This window comes from Pseudopodoces humilis, chromosome 11, assembly GCF_049639895.1.
Source record: "Pseudopodoces humilis isolate 2021_Gansu_Grassland_sample_001 chromosome 11, ASM4963989v1, whole genome shotgun sequence".
In the NCBI taxonomy this organism is placed as follows: Eukaryota; Metazoa; Chordata; class Aves; order Passeriformes; family Paridae; genus Pseudopodoces; species Pseudopodoces humilis.
In genome coordinates, this window is record NC_142210.1 from 19,853,006 (window position 1) to 19,875,882 (window position 22,877).

Genomic DNA, 22,877 nt, shown 5'->3' on the forward strand with positions numbered 1-22,877 from the left:
TCCTTCTGCAAGGCAGTGTGGCTGAAATGTTATTCATATATGTAACTACACGATCCTTCCTTTTGTTCAGTGTTTCACCTCTTTTAATTATACAGCCTCTGGCTCTCCCTTCAAATGTTCTGAAAAAGACAGAATGCAAGCCCCTGAAAAATCTCCAGGTCATTAACTACCATAATTCATGACATTAATGTGTCATATTAACCAGCTAAAAAACTAACCTGATCCATCTGTTCTACAATATAAAAGCTTTATCTAGATATTTCTTCTAACTCTATCCAAAAGACAATCACTCAGTATCTTTCAGTACATGTGCACTTATTAACAAAGACCTCCAAAAAGCTAATTCTTTCCTGCCTGGTATTTATACACCAAAGTTCTCATTTTCCAGAGTACTGGGTGTGTGCAGTCTCCTTCCTAAGGGTATATAGGATCATCCTACACATGAAAATGGGACCTAAAATTCCACTATTTATCATAATAGAAAACAATGTTTTTCACTTATCAACATTTATCCTGCAAAACCACATTAACACTGAACAACTGTAACCACAAAGGTGCAGATTCCACTATAAACTCATCAATTACCTGTAACTCAAATAAAAATTGTTCAAAATCATCAGTCAAGAACTACAAAACAAACCACTTTGGACAAAAGCCAGGCACAGGTGTTGAGCTAGTCCTAAAATCTATTATGCAACCTCAAATAAATTTATTTAGTTTATACTGCATTACACTACCACACACTTCACAATACCATTTTCTGTTCCATCAGCCTGCTACAGCTTATCAAATCTAATATGCAAGTCATTTTGGACAAGTATCTTTTTATGGAATGATTCTTGGCAATAAAGCACAATAGAGATCAGGCTCTCAATAAAAGCCTCCTGATGTTAACACAATGCAATAGCAGCCTCACCAACTCACACCCAACATCACTACCCAATGGAGTCCCACTCAGACATTCAGATTCTGGGGATCTGCAAGGGCCTCCCAGAAAAACATAGGTGGGTCTGTATCCTCTGTGCTCCTGTTCAGACCCTTTGCCTGCCTGGTGAACTTAGAATATCAGCTCCATGGATGATGGAATTTCTCTTCTGTTTGTATAACACCTTGTAAAAATAGGGGCCTACACTGGACTAAGCCAAATACCCTTGATTTTCCCCCTACCTAAAAATGTCTAAACTTCAATTATGAAAGCATAGAGCGTCAAGGTTTGTTTTTCAGAATGTATGTAAGTAGACTAAACATCTGTAATTATTAAGGAACATGGCAATCAATTCATTGTCTGATATAGAAAACAATGAAGTACGTAGAAATGTTATCTGTTTGCAATATTTCTTCCTCAAACTCAAAGTGAGTAGATTTAGATTAGTCTTTAGGAAAAAAATTCTTTTCTGTGAGGGTGGGGGAGCCCTTGCACAGGGTGCCCAGAGCAGCTGTGGCTGCCTCATCCCCAGAAGCGTCCAAGGCCAGCTTTGACAGGGCTAACAGCAACCTGGGCTAGTGGAAGGTGTATCATGTTGTGCCATCACTAAATTAATATCATAAACTTGCAGAATTAAGGCCCAGGGAGCAGAAGGAGATTAAATTTGAAATGAATATGAGAAAATTAGAATGACTATGAGACGACAGTGCATACAGTAAAGGCAGATGCTTTCTAATTCACAGCTGAAAGAGCTTTACAAGTGAGCAGCTAACCTACTTAATGGGTGCTCAAAGGACCTAAAAAAGCCAGCACAGACAGCATTAAATTTCATTAACTCACATTTTCAAAAAAGTTCTGTCACTATACAGGCAGCAAATCATGTTTTGAATGCAGTTAATCAGCCATACAGTGAGAACTGAGAGGGACAACCACAAAAATAAATGCAAGTATTTCAAAAGCACTTCTTTATAATGCTGGTTTGGAAAAGGACCTGTATGCTTAAATTCTGTTCACTGATAAGTGAACTCCTCCCTACCCAGCCAGTTAACAATATTGCATCAGACTTCCTAAGGCGTTATTATTAACTCAGTATCAGAGACCAAGAAAGAAGATTACAACATCCCAATTACACAGATATGCATAACATCAAATGGGCCACGATAATCACATAATTCAATAGCAAACTAAGAAGGTTAAACCACTAAAACTTTAATCCAAACCAAAGTAACAAAATCAGCATGAAGTTACAAATTACAAGATATTTAAATGTAAACACTAACCGCAGATTTTTGTCTGGTACAAACACAAAAGTCCAACAGCTGCATTGTCCCACCCTAAAGCTCCTGTCCCTGACTCCGCCCAGCCCAGCCCAGAAGGGAACAGAGCTCAGGTGAGTTTTCCTCAGCACTTACTGCAAGGTTCCCCAGCAAACAGAAAAGATATGGGTCTGAAATCACTGCTGTGTCCCCCATCCTATCCCTCACAAATCATAAACATCTGACAAATTCATAATTAGTACAGCATCAGGAGACAAGAGCAAGAAGGAATGGCTTACCTGTGAAATGAGAAAGCAGTAACTAAAGCAATTTCTCCCACTTTTCAATATCCTAGTGATTTCTGAGCTTTACTCAGCCATTTCCTTGCCTAAAATCTGTCATCCACCGAAAGACATGCTTTAGAAAGGAATTTTTAATACCCTGTGGGACCAAAGTGATATATTTTAGCCCATTTCTTCTTAATAAATGTAATGATTTTAATCAAATTTGTTCAGAGGACAGAAGATTAGTTAAAGAAGAGAAGTAACTGGAACATTAAATTAAGGTATCATTGGGAATTAAAAATTTAATTTTCTGTTATTATCAGTGGTATATTATGAATAAAAAACATATAATATGCAATTAATATGCAACATAATATGAACAGCATTTGAGAAAAATGAATTAGATAAGTAGGACAAAAAAGGATGAATTCTTAAACCAAATTCAATTTGCTTTACTCTGTTCAATCTTCCTATGGGCCTCTGTTTAAATATTTCCAGGCATGGGAAGAGTCAAAACTAAATTCTGATGTATTTTAAGGAGATTAGGGCTCATGACAGGTAACCCAGAATATTTCCTACACAAATCAAGGCATTACATCTGTAATTTTTTTGACCAGATAGCTGCTTCCCACATAGAGCTCAATGGAAAGGAACAGGACAAAGACCAGCAATTACCAAACAGCAGAACTATGTCATTAATTAAAAAGTTAAAATAATCTTAAAACATAATCTAAGCTCCCAGGCTATCTAAGGTTATACTGCATTATTCAGGGTTGCTAACCAATGCACAAAATTACATTTCCCAAGGTAACTCCCTCTTCAGTGTATGGATATTTTGAGAGAGAAGAGAAGAAGCAATGTGCCATCAGACAAGCTGATGTCAATGTGCCATCAGACAAGTGCCTTTCTATCAACAAAGGGGAATAGGGAAAGCATCCAGAAAGTAAGACAAATATTTTCCATGTTAAAGAATATCTGTTTTATTTAAAGGCATTTCCATTAACACTTAGTTGAAATTATTTCTGCCTGATCAAGACAACTGAGACATTGACAATTTTCTTGATTTCACCATTTTTTTGTGTAATTCTAATAGTGCTAAGGATCTAATTAAGTTTTCCTTAGCTAAGGCTGATTACCACATAGGCTCTGAATTCACAGGTGGTTGAAACTCTTTGGAAAATAAGCAGCCAATATAAAGAAAGGCTCCTTTTATTGCCACTTGACTGCACTCAGGTACAAAAATGCATAAAATAAACCAGGTGTGCACACAGGCACATTCAGGCCTTGTGATGTGCGTGTTTTGGAGCCTGCTTTCAGATTCTTCAACCTTCCTTTTCCTATCCCATCAATTTTCCTCTTCCCCCAGCAAAACCAGATTATTTGAGCACACTGGAGCTCAAACAAAAACCTATACACAGAGTCCTGTTTTGTACATTAAATATGTATGGAAGGACAGAGACAGCCCCTCAGTTCTGCAAATCTCATAGAAGTGCAACAGCCAACTTTAATTAAGTGTTAAAGTTAAAAAAGGTTGGGGTTTTTTGATCAGTAAGATGAACCAATGTTACTTTATGCTCCTATGAAGCCAGCAATTTTTTCATCAGTTTTTCTAAACACATTCTAATTGAATAAATTGACAGTTACCTGCTTATTCCATGTTATCTATTGACATTTCATTTCTAACAAACCCTGTTTCGTGCTTTTTCAATGCATCCCTCTTCATTTTTGACAACCAGTACTTTTAGAGGGCAACTGTGATCACCTAGACTGACCTTCTACCTTGCACAGAATTTAACTCAGCAATTTCTGCACTGAGCCCACATGCATCTGGCTGAGCTAGATCACATCTCTCACAGTGATATACAACTTTGACTTCAATATTCCAACCAACAGCAAATTATAGATTGGTTAATTACTGGTTTGGATCTCTCTGCCTATAGCTGTGACCTTCAGATCCACAAAACTAGTAAACTCATTTATTCTATGCACTAAGTACATAGGTTGAATTTCCAGCTTATCCCTAAAGTTCAAGTATTTGGTAAATCCTCTCACTTTCAAAAGACAATTATTACTTCATGTCACTTCTGAGGCAAAAAAATGGCCCCAAATTTTCTTCCATGCAAAAGAAAATTCAGTGAGACACAACTGTCAAAGAAGTTCTGGAAACTGGATAAATTATGCACAAAGAAATACTGTGCAGCAAAAGCAACAAGTGCTGAATACCACTCAGTACCAAATATACTGGGAGATTGTCCTTAGGAGTTCTGCTGCAGCTCAGAGACCAAGAATTCTCTACTTCAGCTTGTCAAGTCATAACATTGCATCTCATGCACCACTTTTGAGTGATAACAAAGATGCAATTTCAAGAGTTGTCAAGAGTTTTCATGAAGGGGGAGGCTGCGAAGCACTTCTTTCAGAGATCAGCTACAGCGCATACTGAAGTACTTTTAAAAAAGGAAAAAACCCACAGATACATTTATAAAATTCCAAGTGCAGGGACTGCAGGGGTTTGTCTGAAGTCACAAAATCAGTTGCATTTTGTGAAATAAAACTACAGACACCGTACTGAGGTCACACGAGCACACAGCTGGGACACCAAAGGTGCACTAAAGACCAACCAGTTTTTGGAACCAAGGTGACACTGCCCCTGTGTAGTGAGAATTGCTTACAGGGTTGTATTCATTAACTTCCAGCACAGTAGCTTCAGACAATTCCTTGTTTCATGGCTCTCAGGGAGAGCCACATCTCTCTGTAAATTCTCATCTTCTTCCTCATGGTCAGAGATGATCTAACCAAGCATCAGAGTAAGAAGTCAAGACAGCACTTAAATCATTTTACCAAATGTCTTTCTTGGATCAGAAAACCTAAGTTAACATTCAAAGGAAGTCCTTACAAACAGGCAAAAGAATTGACCTGAAAACACATCCTTTATTTTGCTGCTGTTAGCCTGATGTCTTCTGCCAAAAAAAAAAAAAAAAGGCACTCTTTTTTATTATGTTATAGGCATCAACATTCTGTATGCTATTTTCTGCATGAATTCTGGGGTTAAGTCATATTTTATTCCACCCCAGAAAAGATAAATAGTTCTGTTTTTTTTTTTTTTAATAAGGGTGATTATACACTGCAGACATTTTATTAAATACATTAGATGGCTCTGAAAACTTGAAAAGCAAATTTCAAGCCATAAAGCTTTTATTATTTTTAAGTATTTAGCTATAATTTGCCTTTACCTTATCCCTTACTTCATTACTGCAATTATTTTAGATGAACAAGTTTAAGAGAAAAAAGAGCAGCACAGTAAAACTGAAAGCAAAAGGCAGCAAAATATTTTCAGTGATTTAAACTCTGCTTTTGAAATTCATATTCACATATGATTTGGTAACCTCAGAGCAAGCAGGAAAACTGCAGATTAAGAATATTTTTCTAGATGGAGCATATTTCAAGGAAAAATAACTTTTTGAGTTAAAACTTTTGAGATATTTATTCACTGCTTAACTTTTCTAATTCTTTACTCATGTAGAAAGCTATAAAGAAGCATGGTGTGTTTAACTGATCAGACAAAGGTATCTGCTTACTCAGCCTAAACAGAGTTTAAAACTTTTGCTAAATCCAGCTCGTAGAACTTAAGGCCTGTCAGATAAAAAATATTGAATATATTATGGTTTGAGAATAAGCCCATACATGGACACTATTTATTTTAAACTACTGAAAAGAGTATTAATTGGTGTTGCCTTCGCAGTACAGGTGTGCTGCTGGAATGCAAACAAGCACAGATTATGCAGAACTAAGGACAGACACTAATTCTGAAATGTTAATTAGAAACAGGAGGGATATGAGAGTGTAGTGGAAATAAATGAATGTGCTGATTGGGAGAAAAAGAGAAACCTGCTAGAGCAAAGCATCCAGAATAACACTCCCAGTAAAGACAGAATTTTGTGGAAGATTCACCTTAATGTGAATGTTTAAGATGCAAGAAAGACTATTTAGTAACAGTTTGCTTCTACAGTTCACTTCTATTGAACTTCAAAGCCACAAGAGCTTTGAGACAAAACTTCACTTTTTCTACTCGCATCTTCCATGTACCTCCTATTGAGATGACCTTTTCAAGCTTCAGTCAAACCATAAAACAAAAAAATTAAGCCAAGCAAAACTTAGAAATAAATCAAAAATGAACCTGATTCTAATGCAGCTTACCACAAACTGTAACATCAATTAAATAATAATTTAATTATATTAATAATTTATTTTAACATTTTAATTTTCTAATATTAATGAAATGCAACAGAAAAAGTGAGAAAAAGAAACTTCTGGCTGTATCCTCACATAGAGCTCTGTGCAAGAGGGAAGTTCAGATTGAATTGGTCAGTGCAACACACTAATGCAATATTGCACCAACAAAGGGGGTTGTTCTGAAATAAAATCCTCACAAGCAAACACACACTGAACTTTACTGATCCTAATATTTTAAGACACGGGAATCATGAATTCTGTTACATTATCAAATGATGCTGACACACAGTTATTTCAAATATAATCAGTATATCAGAATTCAGAGAATAAGTTCCAAACACATCTAATTTTATCTCTTATAACTAAAGGATCATAGAAGAGTAGTCACTAAACACAACGACATTAATGACATTTTAATAGTCATGATAATTGCAGGAGTCTTACATGCAAAACCAATGGACTATAGAGCTTCATTGTTTCAGTATGTAACACTGAAATCAGATTATTTCTTTCCTAAATTAATCATTCCAGACTCACCTGCAAAGAAAAAAATATTCTTTGCCTACAGGAACATGAAAAATATTCCTGTGTGTACATATATGCCCTCCTCAATAAAGTCATCCATATTTATAGGAGTTGTTAATGGCTTCTTCACTCAGACCCCAGTTTTCCTTACAAAACAGCAAGATAATATTATATATTCATTCCACTGGTTTTCCATTAGAGGAGGAATGAAAGAGCACCATATGAAATCTGGTTCACATTCCCCATCTTTCACGTGAGGGTTGAGTCTCCATTTAGGGTGGGGCAGTGGAGCAGCTGCAGATTTGGATTTGCAGATTTGCAGAACTCCTGCAGCTCAGGAGTTCCCGGCTGACCTGGACCTCCCTGGACTGCTGAACAGCACAGGGCTCCTGCAGCCCCCTGTCCCCACTGATGGTGCCACTGAGCTTTACTTCCTTTCAAACACACCACACAAGGAGAAAGCAACAGCCTCAGGAGTACACTGATACCCACTGCTCTCTGTATTTCACTCACAGGTTAAAACTCTTTCATTACTGTTGATTTGTGTGTTTGTATTTTTGTTTCTTTTTAAACAGATCATTGTCACAGGCACATTAACTAATTATGAACTCCTATTTTCAAGGAGGTAACAGTACTGCTAAGAAGCTTTGTAACACTAGTTCTAATTTCTTCGGCCAAGCCTAAAAATTCGCTATTTTTAAAAGGCATATCTGATAATATTTAACAGAGCAAAACAATCTGGCAGCATTCCCTTGCAAACACACATTTACAGACTGACAGAGCTCATCCCTCACCAGCTTGGGGCCCTGAACCACAAAGACATTTCAAGCCAAGTTGTAAATACACTGTTTCTGACAAGCCAGAATTGTTTGCAATAGGATCCCTGCTGCAGGTACATGCACACAAAACAATGTGAGCAGTCAATGGGGGATGTACTGTAACCCCCTTCACAACAGAACATTTCTCCTCCAAGGAAAATACCACCAAGATTAGAAGGTACAAGAAAATGGCTCGTTTTTAAAATTCTTAAAAATAATAATGACAAAACACAACCAGTTTTCTGACGGAATTTTTATGTTCAGATTGAACTGTAGGCTCAAAGACTCCAGGGGCCCTTACATAAAATGCAGATCTACTCTTGCAAGTTGCAGTTCTCAAAAGTGTCCAATATGTCAGACACCAATAGCCTGATGCCAGATTTGTGTGTGTGTGTGAATGGAGAACAATGGGGACTGTAACGTGATGGGACTTCTCAAAAAAATCCATGTCAGACTTGGAAAGCATTGATTTGCTCAAATTCAAAAACACTTCTCACTATGAACCCTGTTCCAAGCTCCTCCTCAAAACAACAGACAGAACTGCTACTTCTCAATCAGAATTCCAGAAGCAAGAAGAGAAGCTCTGAAAAACCATTACTGCTGATTTTGTATGGAATGCATCCACAGATTCTGAGAAAGGATTATAATAAAACAAATACTGCATGGATTAACAAGCACTCCAGATTATTAAAAAAACCACAAAAAACCACAAAAAACAGACATTTGAAATACTCAATAATTACTTCCTTTGCTTCAAATCCTAGAGCATCACTGTTATGACTCCATCAGGTAAATTCATGTGGGCAAGGACAGAAAATCTCACACCTCAAGTGGCTTCAGTGGCTCAGTAAACCTCAACCTGCCGTTAAATGAAGACCAAGAACGTGGCACCATTTGACTGCTGTTTTAGCTCAGTGGTCGTTTTGAATTTAGCATGTCAAACTCTAGCACAGGCAGCCCACAAATATTCACAGGGCCTTTCCTACAGCAGGTAAAATGCCCTGATTTCCATTCCACAGCATTTACAGCATAAACTGATCTCCACACCACAAGACACTGAAGACAATGCATCAAGGACAAATGTAAACTAAGCAACTTTAGAGTGTTTTATGTTGTTACCTATTTTTCAGGCTAATACGAGATTTTTACACTGGTACATTACTGTGTCTGAGGCCACTGGAGTTATACTGCAGTTTCTTTACCAGACTGCATTATATTTCCTCACAGTTCCTATCTACTTTCAAATTTAAGCAAACCCCAGGGAACGCAGCCATTCCGTATTTTTGTTGATAGCTTTGCTGCTCTACCCCCATCTCTCTCAAGAGAGCTTGTTAGGTGTAATACCTCTAAGGAAAAGGTTTAAGCAACAGTTTGTTCCAAATCCTGAGAAAAGTAAAAATAATTTTAATTATTTTCTCATTTCCATGCCAGGCCATCTTCTTTACTGTGACATCTAACTTCATTCTGCACTGCAACAAATTCTGAGAAACAAATGAAAAAACATCCCTGCCTCCTGAAGCTAGGAAGGCAGTTTTACTTATCCAGGAGTAGGTATCTGAAATGCCTATTAAAAAAATACTATAAAAACAGTTGAATGGGTATTTCTTGGAGGAAAGAAAGGCAAGAGAAAAATCTGCAGTATAGCTTGAAGACAAGGCTTCACAGCTGCATTTGTCAAGCTTCAGCTGATTCTGAATATATCCATTCAGTATAGGGAAAACCAAATGAAAAACAACAGGAAAAAGAAAGATGTCAGGCTGCTTCTCTTGCATTGAAGGAACTAATATCACTATAAAAGCTATCAAACAAGGTGCTCTCACTTCTTATTGCAAATGTATTCCTACAAACATTGCAGAACCACCAAACTACTCAAAATTAAAATACAAAGTGCCACATCCCCTGTCAGCTGCCATGTCTCTGCCAGAGGCTTCTGTTCTGCCCCAGCCTTTGTTTAATTTCTCTTCATGTTTTAACATGTACCTGTAAGACAGATTTTGCTGTGTATTAAGAGGAAGACAACTAATGGATAAATGAAGATGTGAGCACAGACATAGAAAATTAAAAAAAAAAAAAAACAACCAAAAAAACATTTAGGAAGTCCAAAAAGGAATGGAAGCTGCTGCTTTCACTGTAAAGGGGGAAAATAATACAGGACATTTTGGTTTTCTGACACATTTGTAAATGAGGGAATGTGGAAAAGTGTCAACTCATGCTTCAAAGGAGAAGTTCTACAGTGACTCATCAATAAAATTGTCACACGAGGCAAACTGCACTCTGAAATTATATTTCCAAAACAAAATCTATCGTTTTCTGAATGATAGCCACCACATAGCTTATAGCTGTTAACTAAAATGGTGATAGTTCTACCTAGGTTAAAGGATAGTTATACAAAAAAGTAATATTTTGCAAAAAATGACAGCTAATACAGAGCCTGTAGTAAGTATTACTCAGTGAACTCACAACAAATCCAAAAGGTCTGCAGTGACAAAGTCAGTGACTCCCAGGGCAGTGTTTAAGACATCAGGCACAGCAGATTTTTACAGAGGACATGGGTGGACTTGGAGGAGCCAAGGTGAAAACAACAGGAATACCTAACCTTCAGAGAGAGGCTTCCCAAAAAGCTGGACCTGCACACCTTCAAACCCCTCAATCCTGTCTCTAAACAATGCCCTGAAAGCTGAGCCTTGCCAGTTCCATTTTCTGCACGCCTCACTATTGGACAGTCTCCTTGCTGAAGATGAAACCTCTGTTACTTTAATTAAAATGTAATTTATCTCCTGTGCAGGTGTTTTGTTTGGGGAGGGGAGCTGAGATGATTTTTTTTAATCAAGAATTGTTCCATTTCTTGATTCTAGCTTCAGCTTTTTGTGAGAATAGAACCACTGCAAAACATTTATCTCTGTGGAAATGAGCTCTCTTCCCTAATGCACAGAGATGCCTTGGAGCACCAGAAGTGTTCATCTGAGGATGGTGAAACATTTTGCTTTGAGCAGTTCTGTATCCATGCATATAAACTGAATCTCCAGCAGGTGAGATTCATAATGTTGCTGAAATCCATCAGAGCCTTGTCATCCATATCACCAGGATAGGGATGGTTTATTCATAGAGGGAGAGCCATATTCTTTCTAAGAAAATATAAAAAATCCCTTACAATTGACAATATGTTACATAAAGAAGTCTCTTAAGTAAACAGCTGGAACAGCTCGATTTCCTGATCGCTGATCAGTATTGCTGATCACATTTAAATGTCACTCCAGCCTAGCATTTGTGCTTGATCCCGCTTCCATTAAAACAAATGTCAGAACTCCCAAGAAGATTATCTCCTTCATAGGCCTTAAGGCTATATGAAACACTCTTTTTGAACTCATATGTGCTGTAATTAGAACAGCATAGTCCTAAAGAATTATTAAGTACACTGAGAATACCATGAGGATGCTAAACATCGCCCCTCTGCCCTGAAGAGGGTGTGAAGCACCTATTTAAACTTCCATATTTTCTTTTATTTTTCAATAGCCATGTAAGAAATAATGATCTACACCTTCACTGAAAATTTGGTTTTGCACACTGGATATATAACAACCAAGAAATAGTGATTATGCTCCCCTGCTTGAAACAAAATGCTCCCTTCATGTGTCATACAAGATAGTCATTAGTTCTAATTTGCACATACAGAACCACTCATGCCTTTCTTTGTGCTAAGGTATGCAGCCTCCACAAAATCACAGAATTACTGACCTGAGTGAAAAAGTCAAGGCAGGCCTTAAATTCAATGCTTCCTTAATTAGACTTCTGAATTTTTGTTGCACATTCCCAAAGCCTCTGCCATAGCAAACTAAACCTCAAAGTCTTGTTCCTTCAAGAAAAGGGCTTTATTTTTGGATATGGCAGCAAGGGCCACTTCCAGCAGTGCACCTGAAAATGTAAGTACAAGAAGGATTAATGCTGAGTACCAAATGAAACACAGCAAAAACACACAAGTCTGGGGGGCTGGAAAGAGCCTCTCAATTGCAACCCACTTCACAGCACAAACAGAAAGATGTTCTATAAGGGAATAATAAAAAGATGGCAAAACAAAGTCCTTGTGGGTTTTGGAATTCCTGCTGTAAGCAAGGCAACATATCAGCTTAGAGGGGCTGCACACAATCTTTTCTGATCAAACTCATTGAGTATTTCCAGTCTTGCCCCATCTGTGCAGTGCGTGGTTGGTGTCCCTCCCCTCCCAGCCAACACAAGCCTCTATTACAAACTCATGCTTACAGCATTGGTCAGTTAACAAATAAAAATAAAAATCCAAGAAAAGCCCAATCAAGGCTAATTTGTAACACAGTCACACTATGCAAACCCAGCTCTCTACCCACTGCTGGGAAAAAGAAAACTGCTCCAAATTCTCATCCTTTAAATTTACAGTATGCAGCCATCGCTGGATTCGTTCACACCAGCTGCAAAAACTCATCATCTGTAACAAGAGATTCTTCTTCTGTTGGCACAGACCTTCTAATAGCCTTCAGTCCTCACAGAAGACAAATATTTCACACACAATTTTCTTTAAGGCGAAGTACACAGCATTCCATGTCGATTTTTAATTTTAAGGTAGTTTCGCTTCCAGTTTGCTACAAGCAAAAATCACTAAAAGCATGAGCCTTTCACGAGTTTTGTAAAATAAACATGCTACTCTAGAAAAACTGTTCTTTGTTTTACGGATGATTTTATAGTTCAGTGGCATTTCCATGGCCAGTCATGCACTACTGCAGTCAGAAAAGATGAATTCATCCCTCTAAGGAATTAATGCAATACTGAAGGATCATGTTACGGTCTTCTAATTACTTTATGGCACCCTACAGAGAAAATCAACTTTGAACAGCAACACACTGATGAAAACATTGCTCTACTTATGTATCATTTTAATACAGCACGTCAGGCTGTCACAATCTACCTCCTGCATACGAGTCAAGCTTCTAGAAATGTTAAAAGTCTTAATTATTATACTTAATTCAATAACATTAAGCCAAATTCTTCCCCAAAACAGTAAAAAAAAGGGAATACCCCTCACAACAGATGGTGGGGATGGAAGGCTGTATTTGTTTTTCCTTTATATGAAGACATTGTTCAAAACCATCACTCTACACTGGTGACCACCGTTACTGCTGACAAGTTTGCATAAATTGTTTCTAGAGCTACAGAAGACACACAGGAATTGTAATCAGCACCCATAAATTATAGCTATAATTCTGAAAAAAAGCCCAAGGACATAGCAAATAGAGTCAACACTACTACAACACAATGGCAATTCATTGATTTTCCTTACAGTAATTCCAAACTATATGCAGGTATATGAACTTGGAAACCAATACTGAATGGGATTTCAAACACTTTTGTTTTAGGAAATGTAAAAAAAAAACCAGACCACCAACCCCAGCTGTAATTATCATTATCTGTTGCTTATACAAATACTACAATTTTATAGAGAAAAATAAAAATGCATTAGGTCCTGCTCTTCTGTGCTGAAAATATTCCCAAGATGCTCTTGGTAAAATAATGACCCCAGGAAATGTAGTCAAAGGCACTTCCCTGCCCCTCCAAATAGACTGTGCAGAGATGATCACACCACATGCATTTCAAGTCAGGTTCTGACCAAAAAACTCAGGATTCCAGGGTTCATCACGAGAGCTTCATCCCCTGCCTTTGCTCTGCTGAGGTGGCAGCAATTGAACCATTTCACCATTAAGCTGCTCCATGGTATGTTCCTGCATGTAATCTCAGACCATCGTTAACACGTTACAGCTAGAGGCAATCATGAAAGAATGATCAATTAAGCACATGATTAGCAATTTTCCTTGCCCTGTCCAACCCCCTCAAATTAAGTGGTTCAGGCCTGACCATTGTGCCACAATGAAAACGAGTAAAACACATTTAACCTCATTATTCCTGTTTGAATAGCAAATTACCTAAAACCAACTCGTTCAGCCATGGAAATGAGGAACTGCAAATTGTTTGTTAGCATTGTCTTCTCCACATGTCCTTTCTGCTGTGAGTTCTATCACATCACTTGCAATTTATAAAGCACCACAAAATACTTCAGAGGACACCAGTTGGATATTAAGTGTTTTGTAACAGCTAAAAGGGGCAGCAGTACAGTGTGGAGCCTCAGATACAGAGGTGAGAAACATTATTCATTGAGTGACCTCTCTAAAGTCAATAGAATAACATGGAATTTAATTTAAGAAATAACATGGTGCAAATCAGAGGAGGTGCTAAAAACTGGACTGATTTCAACTAGGAATGATCTTCAGGATTTTTTTAAGTAGATCTTCAAAGAGTGAAACTGTAATAACTTAATTGACAAACTTGTGAATAACTACTCCTCCAAACCTTATCTTTCCCTATTTGACCAGGTTATCATCCTTACTTCCCCCACCCTCCCCTTTTCATCTATTATTCTTGCTCCATATACAAAAAAGCTGTTTTATTCCACAAAACGTCGTGTATTTGGGCACTGGGAAGGGTCTGTGACTCATTCCACTGAAATGAGACCAGCATCCCTATGACTTAGAGATACAGCGCCTCTATTAAGTTAAAGAGAGACATTTGTGTATGAAAATAGGATGAAAGAATATTCTTGGTCCAGGAGCTGAACTGTCAGCATGCAGAACAAAGTCTAATAACTGGGAGAAGGGGGCATTGGGGAACAGGCCACCATCAGCTGAAATGAGATTTTAATAGAGTTAACACTTTCACTTGCAGTTTAAGAACAGAAACTGGTACAGAAAGATTCAGCTCTCAGTGCACTTCCCTACTCTCTTCCTCCTAGCTGAAAATAAGCTTAGAGGAAACCTCTATTAGCAGCACAGGACTGCCTTTGGTTCACTTCCATGAAGGGTTCTCATTGGAACAAATGCTCTGTGTTTGTCTGAAGAGCCCTTCAGCTCTTCCTAGGCTCTTCAGCTCTTCCTAGGCTCATTCCCAACCTGCAAGTTCCTTAGTGAACTGAATAAGCAGCTGTGGTGTTCACACGTTTCTCCTTTATTTTATTAATCTGTTTTTGCTATTTGCTGGGTGGAGATCTTCGACAATCTCCCACCAAATTTATTTTCTAACACATGGCAATGTTGTCAGCCATGACATTTCATCCACTGCTTGTAGGGATACCCAGCACTCGAGAGTAATCTCACGATTCAGACTAACATATAGAATTAATTCCCATATATGCAACAGCTGGGGCATAGATATTTACATCTGCACAACCATGGATCAGAGCATGCTCAGCTCTTAGAAACTGGGACACATCAACATCAGTAACACAATCAAATGTGGCTGAGTGAAAATTTGGTGAGTGAAAGTCTAAGCTTCTACAAATCTGCCAACTCATATTTCAGTATTTTTGTTCAAGGTGTTTTGGAAGAGTTCTGGATTGACCTTTGCAGCACTACTTTACTCCTAAGTGCATGGCTCATTTAGATGTGAAATGCTACACATTTCCATTTAGATTTACATCAAAACAATTTACTAAGTCAAATGAGAAGGTGGAGTTTGGGGAATGAATAGAGCTGATAATGATGAGTTCTTTATTTTTCTCCTAGTTTTCCTTCCTTCCTTCCATCTCTGCTTACAGTAATATTAATTAATTACACAAATATAACAGCCTTGAACTGTCTGGTTCACTTCTTGAGACTCTGTCATGTTCCACACTGCCAGAATTCATTTTCTGTCTTTATAGATCCGTATCTTAGATTTTCCTTTTTAATTATTCTAATTCAAATAGAAGAACAGCAAGGTTGGGCAGCCCACTGCTGAAAATACAGTATTAAGAGATTTCCCTAGAGAGCTTTGCCACAAACTTTGTACTACCATGTAAACAAAACAGTCCAAAGTACAAATTAAGGGTGTTCTTCGGAAGTTCTACTTAACAAGTTTTGATTTCTAGTTAAAAGAAGAAAAATAAAAAGTCTTAACCTTCAGGAAATTCAACAGTTCTTTCAAGTATTCATTTTATATTTTCTTCTAGGACAGATTCAACACATTTTATTCTAATTAAGCAAAACGTGTATCAGAACAGCAAAAAACAGGTATGAAATACAATGCATTCAAAATGCATGAACAGCTGACAAATATGCATACACCAATGCAAGCAGATTTCTGCAGTGCTAAAGTAGAGCTCATCAAGCTACATTAAAATCCCAGGTGAAAGAGGAAAAGAAGCAAAACCTGCACACAGGTCAGGTGACACTATAAATTGTTCTTGTTTTCCTTACAGAATCCAATTCTTCCCCAACTTCTTAGGAGTTTCCAGAGTAAAAAAGTGACAGCAAATTAATTTTCTTCAGTTCTCTTGTTTTTAAAAATCTGGTAATAGCAATGGTGAAAAAATACAGCAAGTTTTTTTCATATGCTATGAGAAAACATGCATGGAAAGAAGGATTTTTGGGTGCTCGCCAAATTGAAAAGTAAGCTTGAATTGCTGGTGAAGAATCCTTTTAGAAATACAAAACTATCACAAACCAATTCTTTCTCTACAGTGTGGTTAGTGGAAAGTGGTAGTCTCTTGTCCTATTACTATTTGCAGGTTACAGTTCCTGGACATCACAGAAAATGCAGCAAGGACACAAATTACTCTTCTGTGATCAGAAATCTTCAAATCTTATTTAAATGATCACAGGTATTTTTCTGGATGTTAATTAAGTTTCTTTAACATCAATTTTAGCAAAACACTATTTTTGATTGCAATCTCAAAAACCAAAGCTCAAGGAAAAAAATTACTAAACCAGTTGCATTGGATGTAACTGTAGTTTAGATATTTCATATCTAAACCATCTCAACTATTTCTTAGAATGACATTTCAACAGATATCCAACCTTATGGTAACACTTTTGCATTAAAAGCAGTAGACTGATAGTGCACATCAAGTTCACTTATCCAGCCAGAAAAACAACTTTTTGATGTCCTCACAAACAGGAAAATGCACTATAACCATCTAACATACAGTGAAAGAAAGGCTTTCACATACAGTGAAAGAGTGAGAAATTATAAATATGGAAGAAAAGAACATGATCAACCGTAGAAGTACATATTATTTAGAAACAAATAAAACCACACAGTTATTCATATTTTATGTGGCTACTACCATGGCACACTATATTTTGCAAAGTAATTACCATAATGTGCAAATACTTCTATAGGAGAAACTACAAAATAAATCTGGTTTTTAGTGGCATTTTTGAGCATGGATTGTATTATGCAGCTTCCATACACACTCATAAGGTAATTGGTAAGAACTTCTAGCATTTCATCCTTCATAGGCACTGAAAAGTCAATGTTATTTAACTGTTGCACAAATGTTAATAAAAAGTCATAATCCAGGGAGCTTACCCTGGGTCAACAGAAGGAATCCAAGAACCAAAGTTATTTCCAAAGTCCAGACAAGAGATCTGAAAGAGAGAATAACAAAGGGTTTGTGACAAAGCTGACAGAGAGTCCTCTGAAAGGAGCAAAATCAATTGTGACGTTTTTCATTTATTTGTAAATGCCTCTCTGGCAGTATGCTCACTCCAAACGACAGCTGATTCTTATAGAATAGGGGAGGTGATGGTAAAATAGAGGAATCCTGACAGTTGCTTTAATGAGATTCTGCATTAGGATCACTCCACCACTTTCCCTCAACAAGGAGTGTGCCCTTCACTTTCAATCTTATATCCTTCAATTTGGAAAGCATTAATCCTATGAAAAACTCAACTCAGCCTCCTCTAATCACCATCACAGCTCTTCTTTCCACCTCCTTCACCATCTCATAGACATTTATGTATGGAGTCCACTCACAATTCAAAATACGTATACGTAGCACAGAGGAAATTAAACTTCAACCCAACAGCATTACTTTAATCAAAGTCTTGTTGCAGTGTGTGTAGTGAGGACAAGGATCTTGAAACAGACCTCAGTTGATATTAGGAGTGCAAACTCACAGAGCTTTCATTCCAGCTCTAGGAATTATGCTGCTCGAAGTGTTCAATGCAAGAACCTCTGGTGTTCACATTTTCTTTATTACAAAAATAAATAGGGAAATCTGTAACATGACAGGGAACTTGCCTTGCAAATATTGAGAGAATAATCATTCTGGGAACAGAAGCAGACAAGGAATTTTAATAACTGTAACAACAGGCAACATGATACCACCTATTTCAGGAAAAGGCCACTGGCTTGAGGATCCAGTGCTTGAGTGCACTTACTCTGACATAACTCTTATCTGACATATTCCATCCTTATGTTTTCCAATAATAACACATTTTTTGTTGTTCAAACTCATTTTCTAGTGCTATATCACATATCTCTAATGAAACTAGATGACAGCACTGAATATATCATGGTGGCCTCAGGCTGCACTGGAATTAGTATTTTATCCTCTGTTAACATCAGTAAAACATTTGTATTGCAATGATAAGGTTTTGTAAGAAAAACAAGCACAAAAAAAGCATCCAGGCATCGCTACAACAAGCCTGAATCCCAGTTCTTTTGCATGCTCTAGCATCTTCTGAAAGATGAAGCTGGTGAAGGCAGAAGAGAACAAGTCCTTTGAGGAGCAGCTGAGATAGTTGAGGGTGTTCAGCCAGGAGAAAAAACCTCATCACCCTACAACCACCTGAAAGGAAGCTGGGGCCAGCTGGGGTTGGTTTCCCAAGTGACAAGCCACAAGCTGGGCCAGGGCAAGTTTTAGAGTGGCTATTAGGATAAATTCCTTCACAGAAAGGTGTGTCACACCCTGGGGCAGGGGTGCCCAGCGAAGTGGCTCAGTCCCCATGGCCAGAGGTGTTTACAAGATGTGGCACTGGGGGACATGAGCTGGTGGAGGACTGCGAAGTGCTGGGTCAATGGCTGGACTCGATGATCTAATTCTAGGCAAACAGGATTGATTTGAAAAAAACTAACACATCTGAAGTCATTCTGATCAGAAAATAATTGCATCTCACCTCTGGATGAAAGCTGGCTAATAAGTCATTTTTGGGAAGTTCACAATTAATTACTCTATATCTAAATCTGCTAGACAATATAAATGTTGAATAAAGATCATTTATTTCCTGAAAGAAGAGAGAGATGGGTAATCTTCTCGTGTTACAGACCAGTTGGTTTGACAGTCTTCAGAGAACCAGTGGAGAAATCCATGGCTCAGCAAAACTTCCATTTTCTTGTCAGATTAATTTCTTAAAAAAAAAACACACAAAACTTTTTTGAGAGTATTGTGGAGGTTTCCAGAAGAAACGTTTTTGGCACCTTCAATTTGAGGATCCAGACTAAAGGTATAACTTTGGAATCTTTTACAAAATCTTTCCTGGTGTATAAAATCTTTAAGAGTCTCAACTGATGGAATCAAGGACTGTGATTCACTTTCAGCATCAGCATTTTTTTTCCTCTGAGATTCGCTCTTTGCTGAAACTCTTTTAAATTAGTGTAACAAAGCCCAGCACAACATTAAATCACCTCCCAGGCATATCAATCTCAGTTAACAAAGAAGAAAAACTAGAGTACACTGCAGAACTAATTCTCTGGAAGTTTCTTCTGATTGATATCAGATCTCTGAAGTTAAATAAGCCCCCATATTTCATTCCTAGAAATATACAGTTACTCCTAGTAACCTTTCCCACTTGGATGGAAAGCAGGAAAGGCCAGATTCAGGCCTCTGCTCTGGTAAGGGAGTACCAGTGGAAAATAATGAAGTCAGCACACATTTGGAAAAAAAAATTACTATTTAGCTCCTAGGAAGGTTGCTTTATAATTCAGACAGGTGATCTGGAGGCACAGCAGAGCAATAATGACTAACATCACATACTAGAGGGAGTATAAATTTTAATGATATCACTCATAAAACCCACATTCTAAAGGTTACAAAACAGAAACAAGCTTACAAAGAAAACACATAAATCATTCAAGGTGTCAGGTTCCTATTCCTTAGCTATTTTAAGAACTAACAGCCTGTCCATCACTAAATAAACTGGAATATGCTGTACTCATTTATGCAGGACTGAAAAGGGAATGCACACCAAGTTCAGCAACATTCACCCCTACAGACTCTACTCTTAACAACACAGTAGCAACAGCCATTTGTAACTTCACTGATTTATTCATTACTTGACAAAATTAAACAAAAACACTTGACCAAATTCAGTTGCATCTAGATAAGATCACAACAACACATAATTAGCACCATAATTACATGGACTCCTAATCCAGAGACATTAATGCACTTCACTATTTGCTCACACACACTTCATTGTAGGCCCTTATATATGGGGCATGAACAGAGGATTAATGGGGCATTCCCATCAACAGACCAGACCACTTTCATCCCATGCAGATGAAGAGAAACAGAGGCTTATATTACCATTTTTAATTCCTGTAATTGGTCTGCAACTGCATCTATAGCTGTCCCTATGCACACACTATCAACACAGAACCATTTAAATGGCTGGTTGGGAAATGGTCACTTAGGGCCAATAAACCACTGTAGACAGTGAACTTTGACAGACCCATCATTCAAATCCACAAATCATCTTTTGAGCTGGGCTTTACATAAATGAGGTGTAGTGTGGCTCAGTGGTCATTTCTCTTAGGCAGAGAAGCTGGCACCTTCATGTCACTGTCAGCAATTTCCACCTCCACAGCACAAACTCCCTATTCCAGAGGCTCCTTCAGGGAGCAGCACCCAAGGGCCAGGCTCACCACAAAAAGCTTCCACTGCATAAGGCTTCCTGCCTTTCATCTCAGATATCAGGCCTTTAGGGTTTGGTTTTCACAGCTCACTCTGTTTTTACCTCACTTTTTTTTTTCTTAGTATCATTTGGTATTGGAGCTGTTTAATGGATAACCCAAAATTGATTTATCCTTTTTTTTCAGAAGTAGACACACATTGAAAGAAAGACACTTGAACAAGGTCGTTTTGCCGTGCTGCAAAGTCCAACAAGATTATCAGCAAAAGCCTTATCAGAAATCCTCCCGTGTCAAACAGAATATTTCCACTGGCTGGATGTAATAGTGAATGCAGATCTGGGATCTAGTCTCAATCCAAATCAGAGTGCAGCAATCAACCACTCAACTCCAGAACTCTCCCTGGTGACACTCAAACTGCAACCTCGCACTGGAAATTTCTGCATCCAATTACCACTTATCAGAGGCCACCAATCTCTTAAATTTTAATGGTTAAAGAAAACTCAAGTGCTTGGTTTACAAAGGCAATAAACACCTTAATGCTTTCAGTAAGCTGTTTGCCTTATACTGTGTTTTCAGTTCTGGAATCTTTTCCTTTAGCTCTGGAGGAACTTTATTTAAGTAAACTGCTAACCTGTTATTTTTCCAGTCTTTGTTTTCTCTAGGAAATTATTTAAGAAGAAAACCCTCGAACAGTGATCTCAGCATTCATACAGGAGTGAACTTCAGATACAGTAATTGCATAGCTGTGAGCTATGACGACTTTCCCATGGGGGAGAAATGACCTGGTAATTCAAGAATGACAAAGTCAAAAGTAAGGTAAGCTGGGGGAGGGAAAGGATTTCCCCCTAGGATGAGATAAATATAATTTCTCACAGCAGTGTATATGTCTCTTAAGCCTCAGGTGGTTTTAAGTTAATGAGATTAGTTCCAGCAGGCAGTGAAATCCCAGGATATAGGATTTATATTTCAGCAGTTTTCACTTCATCCAGCAAGCACGGTGGAGTCAATCTTTGTGTCATTTTGTTATTGTCCTGGTTTGGGTCTTGTTCTCAGGCTCAAGCCTGGCTAAAGCACCTCATAACTTTGACTTAAAAGCTTAAGCATCATGTAAAGAGTGTGTTTAAATGTTTAAAAGTGAGGAAAAAGGAACCAGGCTTAATCCATAGAAAAGGATTTTTTTGTTTAACTTTTCAGATGTGCTTTTATTCAACAGAATTTGTTCTTGTACTTTTACTAAACCAAGGTCACATGCATTTTTATCCTGAACACACAAAAAGCCCCCAGAATGCACTGCTGTAAGAAGCATTGACTTTATAATATTTACACCCTAAAAAGATGGGCATCAACAGGTTTGGATGACTGTTCAGTGCTCTACCTGCTCAATGACTGCCACCCAGCCTGGTAATAACCAAAATGAGCTCCTATCCAGTGACCACCCACTGGATGTACAAGCTGCAGTTTCACTCCAGCCCCCAGATCTGCTCATACAAGAAAACCTTCACTTCTTTTATACCATTAAAAGAGCTGTAAAGCAGAAGGCTTTTAGAAGATTTAAAAAATAGGGAAAAACCAAGGTTAGATGACAACACTGATTTCCACTAAGAACTCTTCCACAACCAACAATTTTGATTTACAATCACCAAGTAACTGCTAATTTAGCAATTGTTTATATTCTAGATACTTTTTTTAGCTGTGAATTTAAATTTAACCTTGATGACATCACCACTGTAAAGAAAACATAGAAAAATCTAGTGTTGCCAACATGCTTTAGGAAGCTCTTTCCCATCCAACAGGGGAATGACCTTTACTCCTCTAGTGAAAATGTGCAGACATCACATCAAGAAAATGCTCATATTAGTCCCAGGCTTCTTTCCAAGACAGTCTGATTAAACTTCATATCCAGAAAGCACACAGAGGAATTATTTTTATTGGGGTAATTTAACCTCAAAATACAATATGAACTCTATTTAAAAGACTTTCTAGAATGCCCAAGTCCATTACAGTGAAAGCTGTGTTTATTTTAGTTTTACCTTACAAGCCTGACTTTAAACACAGGCAAATTACACCCACACAGACATCACTGTTTTCACCTTTTTGTCAGTTTTATCCATTTATTTATTTCTACTCCCGAATCTGCCTTCCCATTCTG

At 37.8% G+C, this 22,877-nt stretch overlaps 1 protein-coding gene across 7 annotated transcripts in view; it reads right to left on the reverse strand.

Annotated features, from left to right (window-relative positions):
• The window catches only part of NAALADL2 (N-acetylated alpha-linked acidic dipeptidase like 2), a 427,779-nt gene that overhangs the window by 369,839 nt on the left and 35,063 nt on the right, over positions 1 to 22,877 (reverse strand). For 4 of the 7 annotated variants that reach the window (XM_088061039.1, XM_088061034.1, XM_088061041.1 and 1 more), the window contains exon 2: positions 17,402 to 17,460. The exons of 1 other annotated variant lie outside the window; for it this stretch is intronic. The gene's annotated coding sequence lies outside the window, so the exon portion shown is untranslated. Of the gene's footprint in view, positions 1 to 11,773; positions 11,951 to 13,670; positions 13,732 to 17,401; positions 17,461 to 22,877 lie in introns of those variants that run through there. 2 more of the 7 variants (XM_088061036.1, XM_088061037.1) reach the window with 2 other exon arrangements.